Source organism: Papaver somniferum, chromosome 11, assembly GCF_003573695.1.
Source record: "Papaver somniferum cultivar HN1 chromosome 11, ASM357369v1, whole genome shotgun sequence".
Lineage (NCBI taxonomy): Eukaryota > Viridiplantae > Streptophyta > Magnoliopsida > Ranunculales > Papaveraceae > Papaver > Papaver somniferum.
The window spans coordinates 22,928,957-22,946,042 of NC_039368.1; the positions used below are offsets into that span (position 1 = coordinate 22,928,957).

Sequence of the window (17,086 nt, forward strand, 5' to 3'; positions counted from 1 at the left end):
TCAACCGTAACTCACATAAACCCAGAAATTCAATTTCAATTTTCATCTAAAACCCTAATTTTTGATAGAAATTAAACTTAAATCGAACAAAATAAACCAAATCGTAATTGGGTTTTCAAAACATACCTCATATAAGTCATTACACTACACTTGATTAATTTTCGAATCGTCGATTAATCGAAGACGATGAAATTTTGAGTTTTAATGGAGGTTACGGTTGATGGGAGGAGGAGAAGAGAAGAAGAAAGAAAACAAATTTTCAATTTAGCTTTGATTTAGGTTAAAAAATGGGGAGGGTAATCTAGTTAATTTACACTCCCTATAGGACATCCCCTAACCAACTAGAGGGACATTACTATTACACTGCCGCCCCTCTAATAAACCATGCCGCCCCTATAACAGGTTACAAAAAGAATATAAAATTCCATGTTCTACGACCAAAGCCCAAAAGACAGTATATGAAATTACAGTTATTACACATTCCATTCTGCAAATTCTTTTTTTATTTGATGGCAAATTTACAAATAGCTAACTTTTTCCCTTATTTGAGGCATTAGCCTTCTCTTTGGCATATGAGGAACTATGTAATCATGAGAATTCTGCAAAAAAAAAAAAAAAAAAAAAAAAAAGCACAGTAACCGGAAACCTGTATATGAAATTTATTTCAAGAAGAAAAAAAATTCAACATCCACGGGAGTAAAACTCCAAGCAAATTCACTAGGTCGCTGAGTGAAGGAAGAGTATAAAAATTTAGCCTATAGTTCATAAGAATTACATGACTACAAAGCACGGTTGCATTTACAACGACATTATACTTTGAAATGTTATAACAACGACTACGAACTCAGTTTTAGCGGTAAAAGCAAACAAAACGGGAATTTGGAAGTTTCACAAGAACTAACATCAAAACATCATCGACAACAGTATCCTAGTGCATACGTTGTAATTAACAAAACTTCAAACCAGAACTCTGGCACCCTCCAGTACCCTTACCATCTGAATTCTGAACACCATCACAAAAAATAAGATTTTGACAACTAATCTTTGGGAGCAGGTCAACTACAACTACAGTTCATTACTGTTAGAGCATCAGTGTTTTCAATTACTGTCATGCGAACGCATCTCAGTCTCCCATTAGAACAAATCCATTATCATTTCACTCAAAGGAAATGTGGCATTAACAAGTATAAGACCTACACACTTAACACCAGGTCCACGACTTCATACTACAGCAAATAAAAGAAGTACCAAACTTGAACACGTTAACATACTCATCAAAGCTTAACGAGTAGCACAAATTATCCCTAGCTTCAGCAGTTATGCCCATCTAGATTTGTGCCGAAATTTCCATAGCTACAAGACCACAATAAATTGTTCAGCACAACACTTTAATTCAAGCAGCGACACCTAATATCAGTGTGCAATATTCTATTAAGTTTTGATGTATGGTATTTCCACTCTCACCAGGATACATAACTAGGTTCATGACATCGTGCCATCAAGGGAAGATAAATTGACACTATAAATAAGATAACACAGGAAATTTAATAGTTTAGCATAACAAGATGTTAACCCCTGACTAGGTGCATACATAAATAAGAAAAAATCATTAGTGCATACAGGTTTCACTACTAGATCTGTTTGCCATAGTCTACCACAACACGTACACATCAACCACATACAAACAAACCCGTCATTCCATCTTAAGGAAGTTTAACAAACACTAACACATAACGTGATCAAACATAGGCTTAAAAGGTAAGCCCTGGAACAATATAATTTCTTAACATTTAGATCTAATTGAACACCATTCAAGGAAGAAACGAACACGGTAAGATTAACCAAGCATCACTAACTTCAGAAAAACAAGTAACTAATACACAATTCAAACCTAAGTTACCTTTCTAGACTGTATAAACTACTGATTTTAAATCCTTATAACCAACATTGACAAAGAGATCAAGTAAACTTGCCTTAGCCCTGCAGAAGATGCTACCACAAGAATTTACCATCGAAGCGGAGGTCTCGCAAACGCTCCATCCAGGCGAATCTTATCCCCATCGCCGACCATCACCTTCACATATGGTCGCCCCTTGTTTTTGACGGTAACCTTCTTCTTCCATCATGTTACCCCACTCATCTTCCTTATCTCTCTTAATAAACCCTATTTTATAAAAGGACACGGTATATTTTCTAGTAGGCACCTCAGAAGTGACTAAATGCTAATTACTTAACTTGGTATGGGCACCTCCCCATCACGTACATAGAGATATTTACTTCAAATCGGTAAAATGTGTACGTATTATAAATTGAAAAGCTGGGATATTACAGTCTACCCACCTTGAAGAACGAATTCGTCCTCGAAGTCAGGCTTACTTCTCTCCCAAGTTGTATGCGACAACACCCTCTTTTTTTTTTCATGTTCTAAAATATCAAGTGCATCTTGTAAATGACCCTGCGCCATACCCCAAGTATATTTCTGCAACTATAGCCCCTTCGGATGTGAAATTAACTTACTTCTGCACCAAAGATGGGCTTCGCTTGCACTATCAACTCATTCATTAAAGTCTGCATATGATAAGAATAGAGAATACATTTTACGGTACTCTCATCTGCAGTGGTAACTACATCTCAAAGTAAAACAAATCTCGGAACCAAATTTCAATTCTTTAAAACTACAATGCACCCATAAATAGAAATACATCAGTTCCGCATTCTCTCCAACTTCCAACAATAATAGTTTTCATTTACTATATATGCATAGATTTCTTGCCTATTCTTTGCCGAGAGAGAATGGACTTAACATAAGGCATTAGGGAATAACTAGTCTTTCAAATGAGCCAAGGAAAATACTCGCCTCAATTACCTTAGAGATATTGCACTCAAAGCATGGTTTCTGACATCTGATTCACTCTCCAATTGACCATATGCTTGTCAAAGGTAACATATACAAAGGTTCAACTCTGAACCATAATGGCATGCTGATTCAGATCAAAGTAATTCATGTACCTCTAAAAGCCGAGAATGTCGAACTTACAGAGATTCTCTTACTGTAAATAGCTTAATTACACAAGTAAAACGTGCAACGGCTACACAACATGCAAGACATGAACATATCATAACGCACCCGATATCATGCCATATGCATGCATAAGGGAAGGCATCCGCCACTACGATTTGTTCTCGTAAGCGTAAAAATGTTATCTAGTAGGACATAGGCGTACACAACACCCCCAAAATCAATAACCGCGAAGGAGCTGAAACATATATAAACATTTATCTACACAATAACAAAAAATTATTTACCTAGAAATATCACAGTGACATAATGACATCTTTTTCCGCTTCTAAGTCCATTTCATAAAGTTAGCAAGATTGTTCATTCCCTATACACTAACATAAACCAAGTAGTGTCATCTGAGGTCATAAGTAGCGTTGACATCATAACAACGAAACCACTATTCCACATGCCAGTTTCAACCCCTACTAGGCTACTACCATCTCCCTGAAAAATGACGATCCAAAAATCGTTTCTCCTCCTTCGTCATTGTACCACTTAGTATATTTTCTAGGGAAGATCATCACTATTTCGTGTCACTTAATTAGATGGTCTTAACCAACAGCAACACCCTCTACAGAAAGATAAAATCATACAAATTTATTATATGCTAGTATGTAGTACATAGGTTAATGACTAAATGTTCTTCTTAGCCATTTATGCTTACTATTTATGCATACCACTCATACTCATAACAAATTAATCATTTATGCCTCTACTAAATTTTTGCTATTGGTCCAACTTTACCGACCAAATTCATGTAAAGTGAATTCATAGATCGGGTCATACAACATATCTATTGATCAACTACGATGTCACCTAATCACCGTTTAAGCTACACTGTCCAGCATCTTGGAGTGCACTCATCCTAGGATTATAAATGGAAGGCATGTTCCAATCAACTGATTAAAAATTAATTATATCAATTCCTGATGCTTTAGCACACAAACAAGTCCAACTTTTAAAAAAGATTGAAGGAAAATGTTGCCCTAATTCACAAATCCTAAACTTCAATTCATAGCTGGTGGATTAGTAATTTTCCTAACTATGAATCTAAATAATCTTGCCTTTAGTTGTCATAGATGCCATTGCCAATACTGAAACGTCTCAAATCCCAATTATAAGAGTCCCCGACTCTAAAATTATTAAAACAAGTAGAGAGGAAAACAACAGTACGTAATAACTAATGTAAATCCTAAAAGGATAAAATTAAACTACAGACCCAATCCAAACAAAGCCACCAGACAGATGTTAAAAACATTCTGCACAAACTAAATTCCTATACACCAACCAAGTGCCCCCTTATCTAAATAAAAACTACATGCATGCCAATTCTATGATCCAAAATTTGGCAATAAGGTACTAATGCTCTCTCAAGTCCACTACCCTAACCTTGGGCGTTCCTTTTACTAAGAACAATTAGTCCCTATTCGTAAACGTAGCATTTCATTAAATCTCATCAAGGTTACTAATTTATTCCTCTTTTATTTTATTTTTCTCGAATGAAAAAGTTTATATTAAAGAGGAAAAAGAGCCTAGTCAAGGCCATGATTACAAAAGAAACAAACTGTAGACACCAAGACTACAACACAAAACTGAAAAGAGTCTGCAGTAACTATCCAAAATTTTCATAGCCTAATCAATGTCTGCAGTACCTAATCTAAGTATGCAGAGCCTAAACCAAGTTTGCTTTACAAACTGAATTAATATCTGCATGAGCTATCCTAAGACAACAACAAAACTGGAAATACAAACAAGCTGACAAAGAAGTCCAATTGCGCACCTGTAGCACAGTTAGACCACCAGATACAAACACTGCATACAGCAACAAAGACTGCAGAGCAATTATTAAAAAAAAAAAAAATCTGTAGATATCTGAAATCCCAAAAGAAGACTCCAAAAAGGGAAGCCTGTACCCAGATTTCAAAGCCAGCGAAAACTGTCCAGAAATGTACTAGGAGATTGTCAATGTCTCTGGTATTCGTCTTATTTTTCAACTTGTAATCACATATGCAAAATCAATTCCCAGATGTGAAGTATTTGATTGCATTCAAAGGACTTGAACATATCTACATCACAGATCCATAAAACTGAAGTTTGTTTGATCAGCAATAATTTCATAAACTGACTTCGCTCTCTCCCCAAATAACTAAATAATTTCGTAAACTAAAGTCTGTTGTATTCCTTATTTCTACCTGACTTAACTAGGATACTCAGTATGCTACTTAATGATTAATTTTTCACAAATGAAATTATTGCTCAACGGGAAACCAAACTGAGTTATTCTCTAGTTAAATGAATGCTAACAATAATAAAAAAAAAAAAAACACAGGCAGGCACGACAACAGAAAAAAAATTGCATTGGGTCACAACCTACACATTTCAAAGAGTTACCAAATAGGGAATCATCCTAGTACTCCAACCCCAACACACAGAACGCAGGGAACAAATCCTACATATAACTCGTAAATTAAGGAACATTTTCATAAGACCACATCCAAATACAGAAACGTCAATGTACTCAAACGTTCTGATTCGTAAACGTATCCACACTCGTTTCAACCCTTTATTAAGGAATTGAATATCCGGTGTACACAACACCACGCGGAACATATCCACACTCGTTTCAACCCGTTATTAAGGAATTGAATATCCAGCGTACACAACACCACGCGGACCATATCCACACTCGTTTCAACCCGTTATTAAGGAATTGAATATCCGGCGTACACAACACCGCGCGGAACATATCCACACTCGTTTCAATCCGTTATTAAGGAATTGAATATCCGGCGTACACAACACCGGGCGGAACATATCCACATTCGTTTCAATCCGTTATTAAGGAATTGAATATCCGGCGTACACAACACCGCGCGTGAGGCCAATGGACACACCAAGAGGCCTGTGGCCGCACCACTTCAACACAACACCATATGTGAGCCAATGGACACACCAAGATGCCATTGGGCACAACACTTTAACTACATGAAAAAGGCCTGACTCACTCCCTTGGTACAACCATGTAATTAGTGTGCATCCTACATATCAGTATGGTCTCTACCTAGGGAACATATTCGTAAAGATGACTTACCCAAAACCCACAATTCGTAACGTCAATTGTCCAACTCAACCGCAAAGTGTCTCACAAATGTATATGTTAGAAATCGTTAGAACCCATTACTACCACATTTAACAAAATTAACTTTCATTTCCTAACACAATTGATAGCTTTCATACCCACAACTCATGCCACAAGACACAAATAACGGCCAACGAAAACCTAACATAGTAAGGACGCATAGTATATAAACAGAAAAGTCATCAAATTTGATAACTGTCAATAACTAATTTGTAAACATCAGATCAATACCAACATTAGTTCATCTTCATAATCAAATGCATGTTCATAAAGACCAACCATATATCAACCAAGTGCAGCTATACATATATGTATAAAGAAACAGACTTTTAAATAGGGTATCCAACTTATGTGTTACTCATGGAAACGTTGTAGGCTCACTCCCCAAGTCCTACAGGTTCTCGAACCTAAGCTCTCGTACCAACTATAACAACCCTCATAAATTTCTCAAACCTGGCTTACATTTGTACTTTTTCGAATTAATAAAAGACAGATCATTTATTAAGATTCAAAGCCAATGACTAAAAAGGATTTCTGATTCTCCCAACCTACAATGGATTCAAATGATACGGATGCCATATATCATTTCATATTCTCAGGGAGAAATATGTAGATATGTTGAATATTAAAATGTAACGTACCCATTGAAAATTTGAGATGCTGATTCAGAAATGGGCGCTGCAGTAGCAAAGATTACATACATACGGTAAGTACTTTTGGATCTCCACCTAAAGGATAAAAGGCCAGCAATAAAGGTGAACTCCTTGTAGTTAACATGATGACCATAATCCTCCATGAAAAGGAATATCAACAACAACTAAATTAGTAAAATGCACATGGATATGGAAAAATATGACATATTTTTGTAGTCATGTTGGGTTATTATTTTTACATGCGTGTTTCTCCCAAAGTGACGAATAGAAAGCTAAGCAAAGGGAAATTTTGAGATGTCACAAAAGATGACAATAAAAGGAAAAATGTATAAGCTAACAACCTATAGGCATTTACCAATGGCAATACATGACTGTACATCTCATCGGGTTTTGACAATAAGTATCTCCAGTTTCAAAAAAAGAAAAACTCGTCAACAACTTCACTACGAAATACGAACATATTCAGTCTCCAAATGAAAAGCTCCATATTTAACATCCGACATATTTTCAAACTTAGCAGTACCTCATGTCTCATGACACCCGTATGGTTCAACATTTCAAGCTGCATATCAAAAGAAAACAGTTGCTTATTACATCAATGAAAGAATTGCAGGAGCAAGGACGAAAAGCATAAGCATTGAGAATAAATAACAACTTGCTTAAGAAGCATTGAGATAAGAAATGGTCAGGAAATTGTACATACTTTTTGAGATTCCCAGTGGGTAAACCGTCATATATGAGTTTGATATTTTGATTATTAAAATATGATGAAATATCCAATGATAGTGTTGTTTCAGAATATGCACAACTCAAGATACAATGAAGATTACATATAAGAAAGTATTTTTGGGTCCTGAAGAACCATAAAAACCTTTGAAGATGAAGAAGAATACTAATCATATACGGAGATGGAAGACTTTTCAAACTGAAATCACGTAAATTTCTTTGAAGTGTAAAATCTGAAGATGAAAGAGAATAAAGTACCCTGCGTGACAAATTTAGTTTCCCGATTATAAATGAATAGAGTGAAATACTCCAGTCTCATACATGTCCTCCTCGAATTTGAAGTGAAAATCAGCTTTATAAAGAAGCCAAAACTCACCATCATTAGATTTCTCAGCTCTTTCTTTTATGCTCCCTCTCTGTAGTGTAGGGACGTGTTGTTGCTTACATAACTTATAAGAAGATAGACCTTTGTGACACCACCATCAAGTCTGTAGAAAATGATAACTTTTAGTAGTTTAGAAGCATCGAAAGGGAATAAAGAAGGAGACAATCAGGTTTACTTACATCCCATCAAAACTGGTTTGGTGGAGGTGGTGAGAGACCAACTATTGATTCCTCATTCTCATTCGAAAAAACCAGTTTACTTAATCATAATTCCAAATCATGTAATTTCAGCATGTTGGATTTTTTCATATGCACCGACGTTAATTGGTTGGATCCCAAACGGGCGATGAAGCCATTGAGACGCTAAGTGTTTAGGCAAATAATTGGGTGAATTTCTGAGATACCTACAAAAAAGAGAGTGTATATTCTGCAATATATTCATCACTAACTTGTATGTTCAACTAAAAGGAGTAATACCATAAGAACTAAAGCAGTATGACGGTTAACACAACCTGGCATGATTCGAACTCGCAACTTTCTGACACAACCTGGCGTGATTTGAACTCGCAACCTTCTGACATGGCGTCAGACGCGCTACCGTTGCGCCACAAATTCGTACTCGTGGACATAAATGATGGGTTAGTTTAAACATTGAAGGATTCCCAGAATGTCCATCCATGAGATCATAACTTAGTTGGTTATATGACTTCTGGTTACATATAATACACATCTACTACATATGGAACTGAGATAGTAAAAGTCTGAGAACATGGATATGATGCAACTTTGTAAATATAGAAATGATAAAATTGATCTACTGAATTGCAACTGGGGATCCTTGGTTAGAGTTCAGATTTCATGAAGAATATTTTGTGAAAGTAAAGTAGTAGATGCACATGCGCATCGGCGTCTTTTACATGTAGATAGTGAATTAAAAAAAATTTACCCTTCACAGTTAGTAATTTATAAATAACAAAAATACATTTAACAATAGTTCAAGAAGTAGTTCGTTCTTCGAAGAGCTAGTCGGATAATGAAATAAGTATTGTGGACGATGCAGTTAGATGATTTAAGAAGTGTTATCTAATATGTGGAACACACCTGTTTACATCCTTGATCGGTATTTCATGCACCTCATGAGCAGTAAAATCATTATCAAAAAATATGTTTGCATGGATGACTACTTTAGAAACTACTATAGATAGGTGAATCGTATCAGCTTTCATATCATTTCATCGAATGGTTTCGCCACCAAGGACAGTGAAAATTTCATCCAATTTCCAGATATATTATTATAATAAATTGATAAGAAAGTTAAGGAACAAAAACCTAACCAAGTTATTCATATTCTGGAGCAATATACCCGCGGAAGGAGAAAAAAATAACATGTTGCTGAGCAAATTTCATGGAAGCATTCTCTCAAAAATTGGGCATATCTTTCAGCAATCTCAGCTTAATTGCAAGTAATTTACCTGGTTTAAAATGAAGAAAAGTCCGCTAACATGTTGCTTTATCATAAATTTTATTCTTGATTCAACTCTATTGACATGCTTCTCATATTTCACATTCGCCTCTGATGAATGGAAACGACATCACCTAATCCAACCCTTACGTTTGATCAAACACAGTACCTTTGCTTAACACACGCCTCATTAAACATATTCTATTTCCAAAGGCTCTGGTGTATTTTCGCAAAGTCAGAAGATTGCCTGCAAAATATGGTTGCATATATAGTTTGCGGCAGCAGCCAAATGGTTAACTAATCGTATAACTGAATTAGGTTACTATAATGTATATGTCCATCTTAGAGGCATGTTTAGACACCAAAGACAAACATATAAATACTAATTAAATCAAGAAACAGGTGGCATCCTCCTCATTGAACCCGAAATCAAAGATCTCACTGAGACCTATATACTCCAAAGAATCTTTTACAGTCGTAGTCTAGTGTGTATTGAAGAAAGCTGAAATGCATAAGACGAGTATCACAGCCTCGGAGCCAACTATCCAAGGAATCTAAAGTACCTCATCGAGAAGTTATGTCGGTCTCTGATCTTCCTCAACCCCAGCCAATGCTTCCACCTGATTCCCGTGTTGAAGAAGCCAAACTAATATGATCTTCCGTATCCCGACGAAGAATAATAAGCTAGCACTGAGTAATTCAAATGAAGTACATCAACGGAAATGAACATAAAAAGGATAATCTTTATGTCATTCTAACAATAATAACAGACACCGGAGTACTTGTAAAGATCAAAACTCATCATGTCATTGCACTTAGTAGGGGAATTTAATCTCCCAACACGTCTTCGTCATCTTCCTTAATTTAGACAAAATGGTCATTTACTTACATTTGAACACCAACTAATCATGGGAATACTAGCACGATGCATGTCCTTGATACACTGCCTGACAACTTTGGATATATGCAAACTGGTGGAATAATATACCACAAGCTCGGTGTGATCGAGTTTTTGTTCTAGTTTTTCCTCTCAAATTAAAATTTTAAGCATCTTGTAAAACCTCTTATTTCATTAAGAGTACATATCATGTCCATACGTTGACATAGATAGTTACAATTCCAATTCATGAAATTTCTTTGTAGTATGAAAAACATAATATGTTAGTTGTTTATATCTTCCCAATCAAATAGTCACTTAAACTGTTTGATAGACACGTTTTTTGTCTAATTTGATCTCAATTGTCTATTTTGTTAGTGCTCGGTTTTGTACTTATTATGGTATTTATGTGTTTGTTGGTGTTTTTGGAGAAATAAACTTTTGCGGGAAAATTGGCTCGAAAAATGGTATTTGCATCTCCTGGGAGAAAGTACTAAAGGCACCCATAAGATGTGTTAAAGGAACCCCGGTAAAGTGTAATTGGCACCCAAGGGAAAAGTTATAAAAGAACCCACGAATTGGTAAAGGCACCCACGAATTGGTAAAGGCACCCACGTGTTGGATAAGGGCACCCCAAATGTTAACACCACCTACACTTTGGATAGGGGCACCCCCTTCTTCTTTGTTTGAAAATGGAACTGGCTGAAAAGAGTTACAGTCTTTTACGAGTTTTGCTGGATTGATTTCTATTGAGTTTTTTTCGGAATTGATTAGTGGATTGGATTTATATTGGCATGTTAAGGTAAACAGGATTGGTAATGGTAATTCGAAAGAGAAATGTTTTTCATGTAGCTTTCCTAAAACAGGGGTGAAGAAAAAATATCTAGATTTTGGTTGTACTTTGGAAGTTACTGGAGGATTTAATAAACATAGACTTTCCTAATATTTTGGCTCATCCAAGTTTAGGAAGTTTCAAACAAATCATGATGATGTTGATGGTGGTTTTTAGCTTAGGGTTAAAATCGCAAAACCGCACATCTGACATGACGTCACTATGACCATTAGCGCATTTATTGAATCAATCAACATGCCTACGTAAGAATTACCAGGGTACCTTTTTTCTTTTATATACATGTGTCATGTTCCACGGATGAATCCTTAGCATTGACCGACATCATCTACATCAAACCCTAATTCTCATGCTACATGTGCCAATGGCATGCCATGCCAGCCACGTCTCTGCACCAAGGCATGCCAACCATGCCAGCCACGTCTCCGCGCCAAGGCATGCCAACCACGTCAGCTGCACCACCGTGCCAATGGCAAACCATGCCAGCCACGTCTCCGCGCCAAGGCATACCAACCATGCCAGCCACGTCTCCGCGCCAAGTCATGCCAACCATGCCAGCCGCACCACCGTGCCAATGGAAAACCATGCCAGCCACGTCTCCGCGCCAAGGCATGCCAACCATGGCCGCACCACATGCGCCAATGGCATGCCATGCCAGCCGCATCTCCATGCCGAAGCATGCCGACCATGCCATCCGTCCCAACATGCTATGCATGACGTTGGATGACAAAACGAAGGGTTGCAATAATCAATGGATACCCTTCCATCTGAGATGCAGATCTTAGCCGTCCAAGTTCGCCACCCAACGCATGGCAACTTGCGTCCCAAAGCCAAACATCACGGTTTGTACCAAACCCTAATTTTGGTCGCGCCTAACACATGCCAAAGCCATGGACGACGTTGGATGCCAAAACGAAGGGTTGAAATAATCAACGGTCGCCCTTCCTTCTGAGATGCAAATCTCAGCCACACAAGTTCCCCACCCAAGGTATGCTAGCTATGCCGCACCACATGCGCCAATGGCATGCCGTGCAACCTCTCTGCGCCAAGGCATGCCTACCATGCCACATGTGCCAATGGCATGTCGTGCCAGCCACACCTCCACGCCAAGTCATGCCGACCATGCCACATGCGCTAATGGAATTCCGTTCCAGCCACACCTCCACGCCAAGGCATGCCAACTATGCCACATGTTCCAATGGCATGTCGTGCAACCTCTCCGCGCCAAGGCATGCCAACCATGCCACATGTGCCAATGGCATATGTCGTGCCAGCCACACCTCCACACCAAGGCATGCCAACCATGCCACATGTGTCAATGGCATGCCGTGCTAGCCACACCTCCACGCCAAGGCATGCCAACCGTGCCACATGTGACAATGGCATGCCGTGCCATCCACATCTTCGCGACAAGACATGCCAACCATGCCAGCCTTTCCTTCATGATGTTGGCTTCCAAAACGAGGGGTTGCAACAATCGACGGCCACCTTTCCATCTAAGATGCAGATCTTAGCCGTCCAAGGTTACCAGCTAACGCATGGCCACCTTTAGACCGACGTCAAGCCCAAATTTTGATCGTGCCCAAACAATGCCAAAACCCTAGTTTTTTTGCCGCGCCTAACCTATGCCAAAATCCTAGCTTGAACATGCCTAACCATGTTAAATCCATGCCGACCATGCTTTCATGTCGCTGGCTACAAAATGAAGGGTTGCAATAATCAACGACTACCCTTCCTCTCAAGATGCAAAATCTCGACCGTCGAAGGTCACCACCGAGCCGGCAAGTCTCCAAGATCAACTTGCCAAATAGCAGCAACATGCTACATGTTTTCCACAAAAACACTCGAGACATCAACACATGTCACAAACTGGGGGATGCTCATTGGGGCATTGTTTTGGCGGTTTACAGCGTGCGGCATACACTACGCCCGTTACAAGACAGTGTCATAAGGATGAGGCGGTTAGTAAATACAGGGAGTAATGGGGAAACGCTTTCCTTCATTATGGAAAATTAATTCTAGGCGTTACCAGTTACCACCTCCTCCCATTTACTCATTCGTTTTCCATTTCTTACGAGATTAGAGTACGTTTCACTTCGACTTGTATAAATAGGTTTTACCTATTTCCACCAAACAACAAGTTTTGGTCAGGATCATACAACACTCAGAATTCACCTGTTAGCTTTCCCATCTGTTAGCTTACGCTTTCTGATACAAGTCAAAACAATTACTCTTCCAGAATCAACTATTCTGGTCTCAACACTCTCTTCGCTTCCCTTCCCAAAACCAACCCTTCTCCTCCACTTTGTGACCGAAGCAAGTATGGAATGGCCATTTCTTGGTTTAGGCCGGACTTGTACAGATTGATCTCTCGAATCTAAAGTACTCCCTTGTAGTACATTGTTTAGGGTTTAGACTTTTTTCTCACCCGCATCACACGAAATTACCGAAACCAGCAGAAACTGTTTTCACCCTCAAACAATTGGCGATCACAGTGGGAGAACAATCTCTCGGTTGCAATATCGATTTCCAATTTTCAGTATCACCTTTCAATTCCAACTTCAACATGGTGGAACTCAGATTCAGATCAGCTGCAAGCTCCGAGAACACCAACGCAGAATCTGTCCCTGGTGTTAACGCTACTTCCAGTGGCATCGCTACACCACCTATTGACCCCAGAAACACTGAAAGTACTCCTTCAGGTGTAACACCACCAATCACCAGGGCCAGAGCCGCTGCCTCTTCTGATGTTTCTACGCAACTTGCCAATCCTGGCAGCACCGAAAGCGCTCCTTCAGGCGTTACATTGCCAGTCACCAGGGCCAGAGCTCCCGCTACCGCCTCTAATGCCTCGTCAAGCATGGAACCTCTAACCGCCGCTAAGACTCAAATTACCCCACCAACGGGACGAGAAAACGGAGGAGCCAGTGGGAGTCGACCCTATGTGACCATTGCTGATTTGATGGAACGACGGGAGGTTCTCGCTAGAGCCCAGACGGACATGGTCTCGACTCAGAAAGAAGTACTCGTATTTCTCAAAGCCCTAACAGAACGTCTACCGCAGGAGTCACGCCATCCAGAGCCGATGAGAAACGCCTCCAACACCCCTTGCGCCAGCACCTCAGCAGAGCGCATCTCCGCGGACGAGGAGATTCGTGTCAGAACCCTATTGGAAAGAAATAAGTCGTCCAATTTTGTCACACGATAGGATTTGGAACAAGTTCTTCGGAATCGAATCAAAAGTGATGAAATAGACATGCATCAGCATCAACCCCCTTACCCACTGTTAATGGTGGTTTTTAGATTAGGGTTAAAATCAAAACACCTTAAATCTGACATGACGTCACTACAACCACTAGCGCATTTATTGAATCATTCAACATACCTACGTAAGAATTACCAGGGTAAATTTTTTTTTTATATACATGTGTCATGTTCCACGGCTGAACCCTTAGTATTGACCGACATCATATTCGTACATACCAAACCCTAATTCTCGTACTACCGCGCCAAGGCATGCCAAACATACCAGCCGCACCACTGTGCCAATGGAAAACCATGCCAGCCACATCTCCGCGCCAAGGCATGCCAGCCGCACCACTGTGCCAATGACAAACCATGCCAGCCACATCTCCGCGCCAAGGCATGCCAACCATGCCAGCCGCACCACTGTGCCAATGGAAAACCATGCTAGCCACATCTCCACACCAAGGCATGCCAACCATGCCAGCCGCACCACTATGCCAATGGAAAACCATGTCAGCCACATCTCCGCGCCAAGGCATGCCAACTATGCCAGCCGCACCGCTGTGCCAATGGCAAACCATGCCAGCCACATCTCCGCGCCAAGGCATGCCAGCCGCACCACTGTGCCAATGGCGAACCATGCCAGCCACGTCTACCGCACCAAGGCATGCCAACCATGCTAGCCGCACCATGCGCCAATGGCATGCCAAACCCTTGGCCCCACCATGCCAAGCCAACTGCACCTTGCCTTGGCCCCAACCATGCTAGCCTCACCATGCGCCAATGGCATGCCAATCCCTTAGCCCCACCATGCCAAGCCAACCGCGCCTTGCCTTGGCCCCAACCATCCTAGTCGCACCATGCACCAATGGCATGCCAAACCCTTGGCCCCACCATGCCAAGCCAACCGCACCTTACCTTGGCCCCAACCATGCTAGCCGCGCCATGCGCCAATGGCATGCCAAACCCTTGGCCCACCATTCCAAGCCAACCGCGCCACTGGCCTTGGCCCCACCATGCCGGCCTTCCCTATGCGGCTACCAAACCGAAGGTGTGCGACGATCAACGGCCACCCTTCCATCCTAGATGCAAATCCTAGCCGTCCAAGGTCGCCAAACAACGCATGGTAACCTTTGGCCCAAAACTCCGCGCCAAGGCATGCCATGCCACATGTTCCAATGGCATTCCAACCACCTTGTCGCGCCACACCATGCCGGCCTTCCCTATGCGGCTACGAAAACGAAGGCGTGCGGCGATCAACGGTCACCCTTCCATCCTAGATGCAAATCCTAGCCGTCCAAGGTCTCCAAACAACGCATGGTAACCTTTGGCCCAAAACCCTAGTTTTGGCCACGCCAAACCGCGCCAAGGCATGCCATGCCACATGTGCCAATGGCATGCCAACCACCTTTCCGCGCCATATCATGCCGTGTTTCCCTATGCGGCTACCAAAACGAAGGCCTGAAACAATCAACAGCCACTTTTTCATCTAAGATGCAGATCTTAGTCGTCCAAGGTTACCAGCTAACGCATGGCAACCTTTGTCCCTAGTTTGGTCGCGCCTAAACAATCGCAAAACCCTAACTTTTGGCCGCGCCTAAACTGGGCCATATTAAAGCCATAATCATACTTCCATGCCACTGGCTACCAAACGAAAGGTTGTAATAATCAACGACTACCTTCCTCTTAAGATGCAAAATCTCGACCGTTGAAGGTCACTACCGAGCCGGAAAGTCTCCCAAGATCAATTTGCTAGACAACAACAACATGCTACATGTTTTCCACGAAAACACTCGAGACATCAACACATGTCACAAACTGGGGATGCTCATTGGGTATTCGTTTGGCGGTTTACAGTGTGCGGCGTACACTACGCTCGTTATTAGAAAGTGTCATAAGGATGAGGCGGTTAGTAAATACAGGGAGTAATGGTGAAAAGCTTTCTTTTATGAAACATCAATTCCAAGCGTTACCGGTTACCACCTCCTCCAATTTACTCACCCGTTTTCCATTTCTTAATGAGACCAGAGTACGTTTCACTTCGACTTGTATAAATAAGCATTACCTATTTCCACCGAACAACAAGTTCTGGTCAGGAGCATACAACACTCAGAAAACGTTTGCTAGCTTTCCATCTGTTAACTTCCCACTTTCTGATACAAGTCACAAAACAACTACTCTTCCAGAATCAACTATTCTGGTCTCAACACTCTCTTCGCTTCCTTCCCCAAAACCAACCCTTCTCCTTCTCTTTGTGACCGAAGCAAGTCTGGAGCGGAAATTTCTTGGTTTTGGCCGTATTTGTACAGATTGATCTCTCGAATCTAAAGTACTCCCTTGCAGTACATTGCTTAGGGTTTAGACTCATTTATCACCCACACGCCCAAAATTACCGAAATCAGCAGAAACCGTTTTCCCTCTCAAATAATTGGCGATCACAGTGGAAGACTGGTCTTTCGGTTACAATGTCAATTTTCAATCCTCGATCTCATACTTCGACCCAGACGTCAGGACGGTAAAGGCAAACGATCCGCTCAGGGATCGACGACTCGGCTACCATACGGCCCGATACGATCTTCTCAGGGATCGACGACTCATTTACCAGATGACTCGATTACCAGTCATGACACGACAAGGGGCGACTAGGGACTTCCCAGAGGTTAAAAGCAAACGATCCGCCCAGGGATT

At 40.7% G+C, this 17,086-nt stretch overlaps 1 pseudogene; it reads right to left on the reverse strand.

Annotated features, from left to right (window-relative positions):
* Nucleotides 1-14,287, reverse strand: part of LOC113324221 — a 60,841-nt pseudogene extending 46,554 nt beyond the window's left edge.
* Between the last annotated feature and the right edge of the window lie 2,799 nt (nt 14,288-17,086).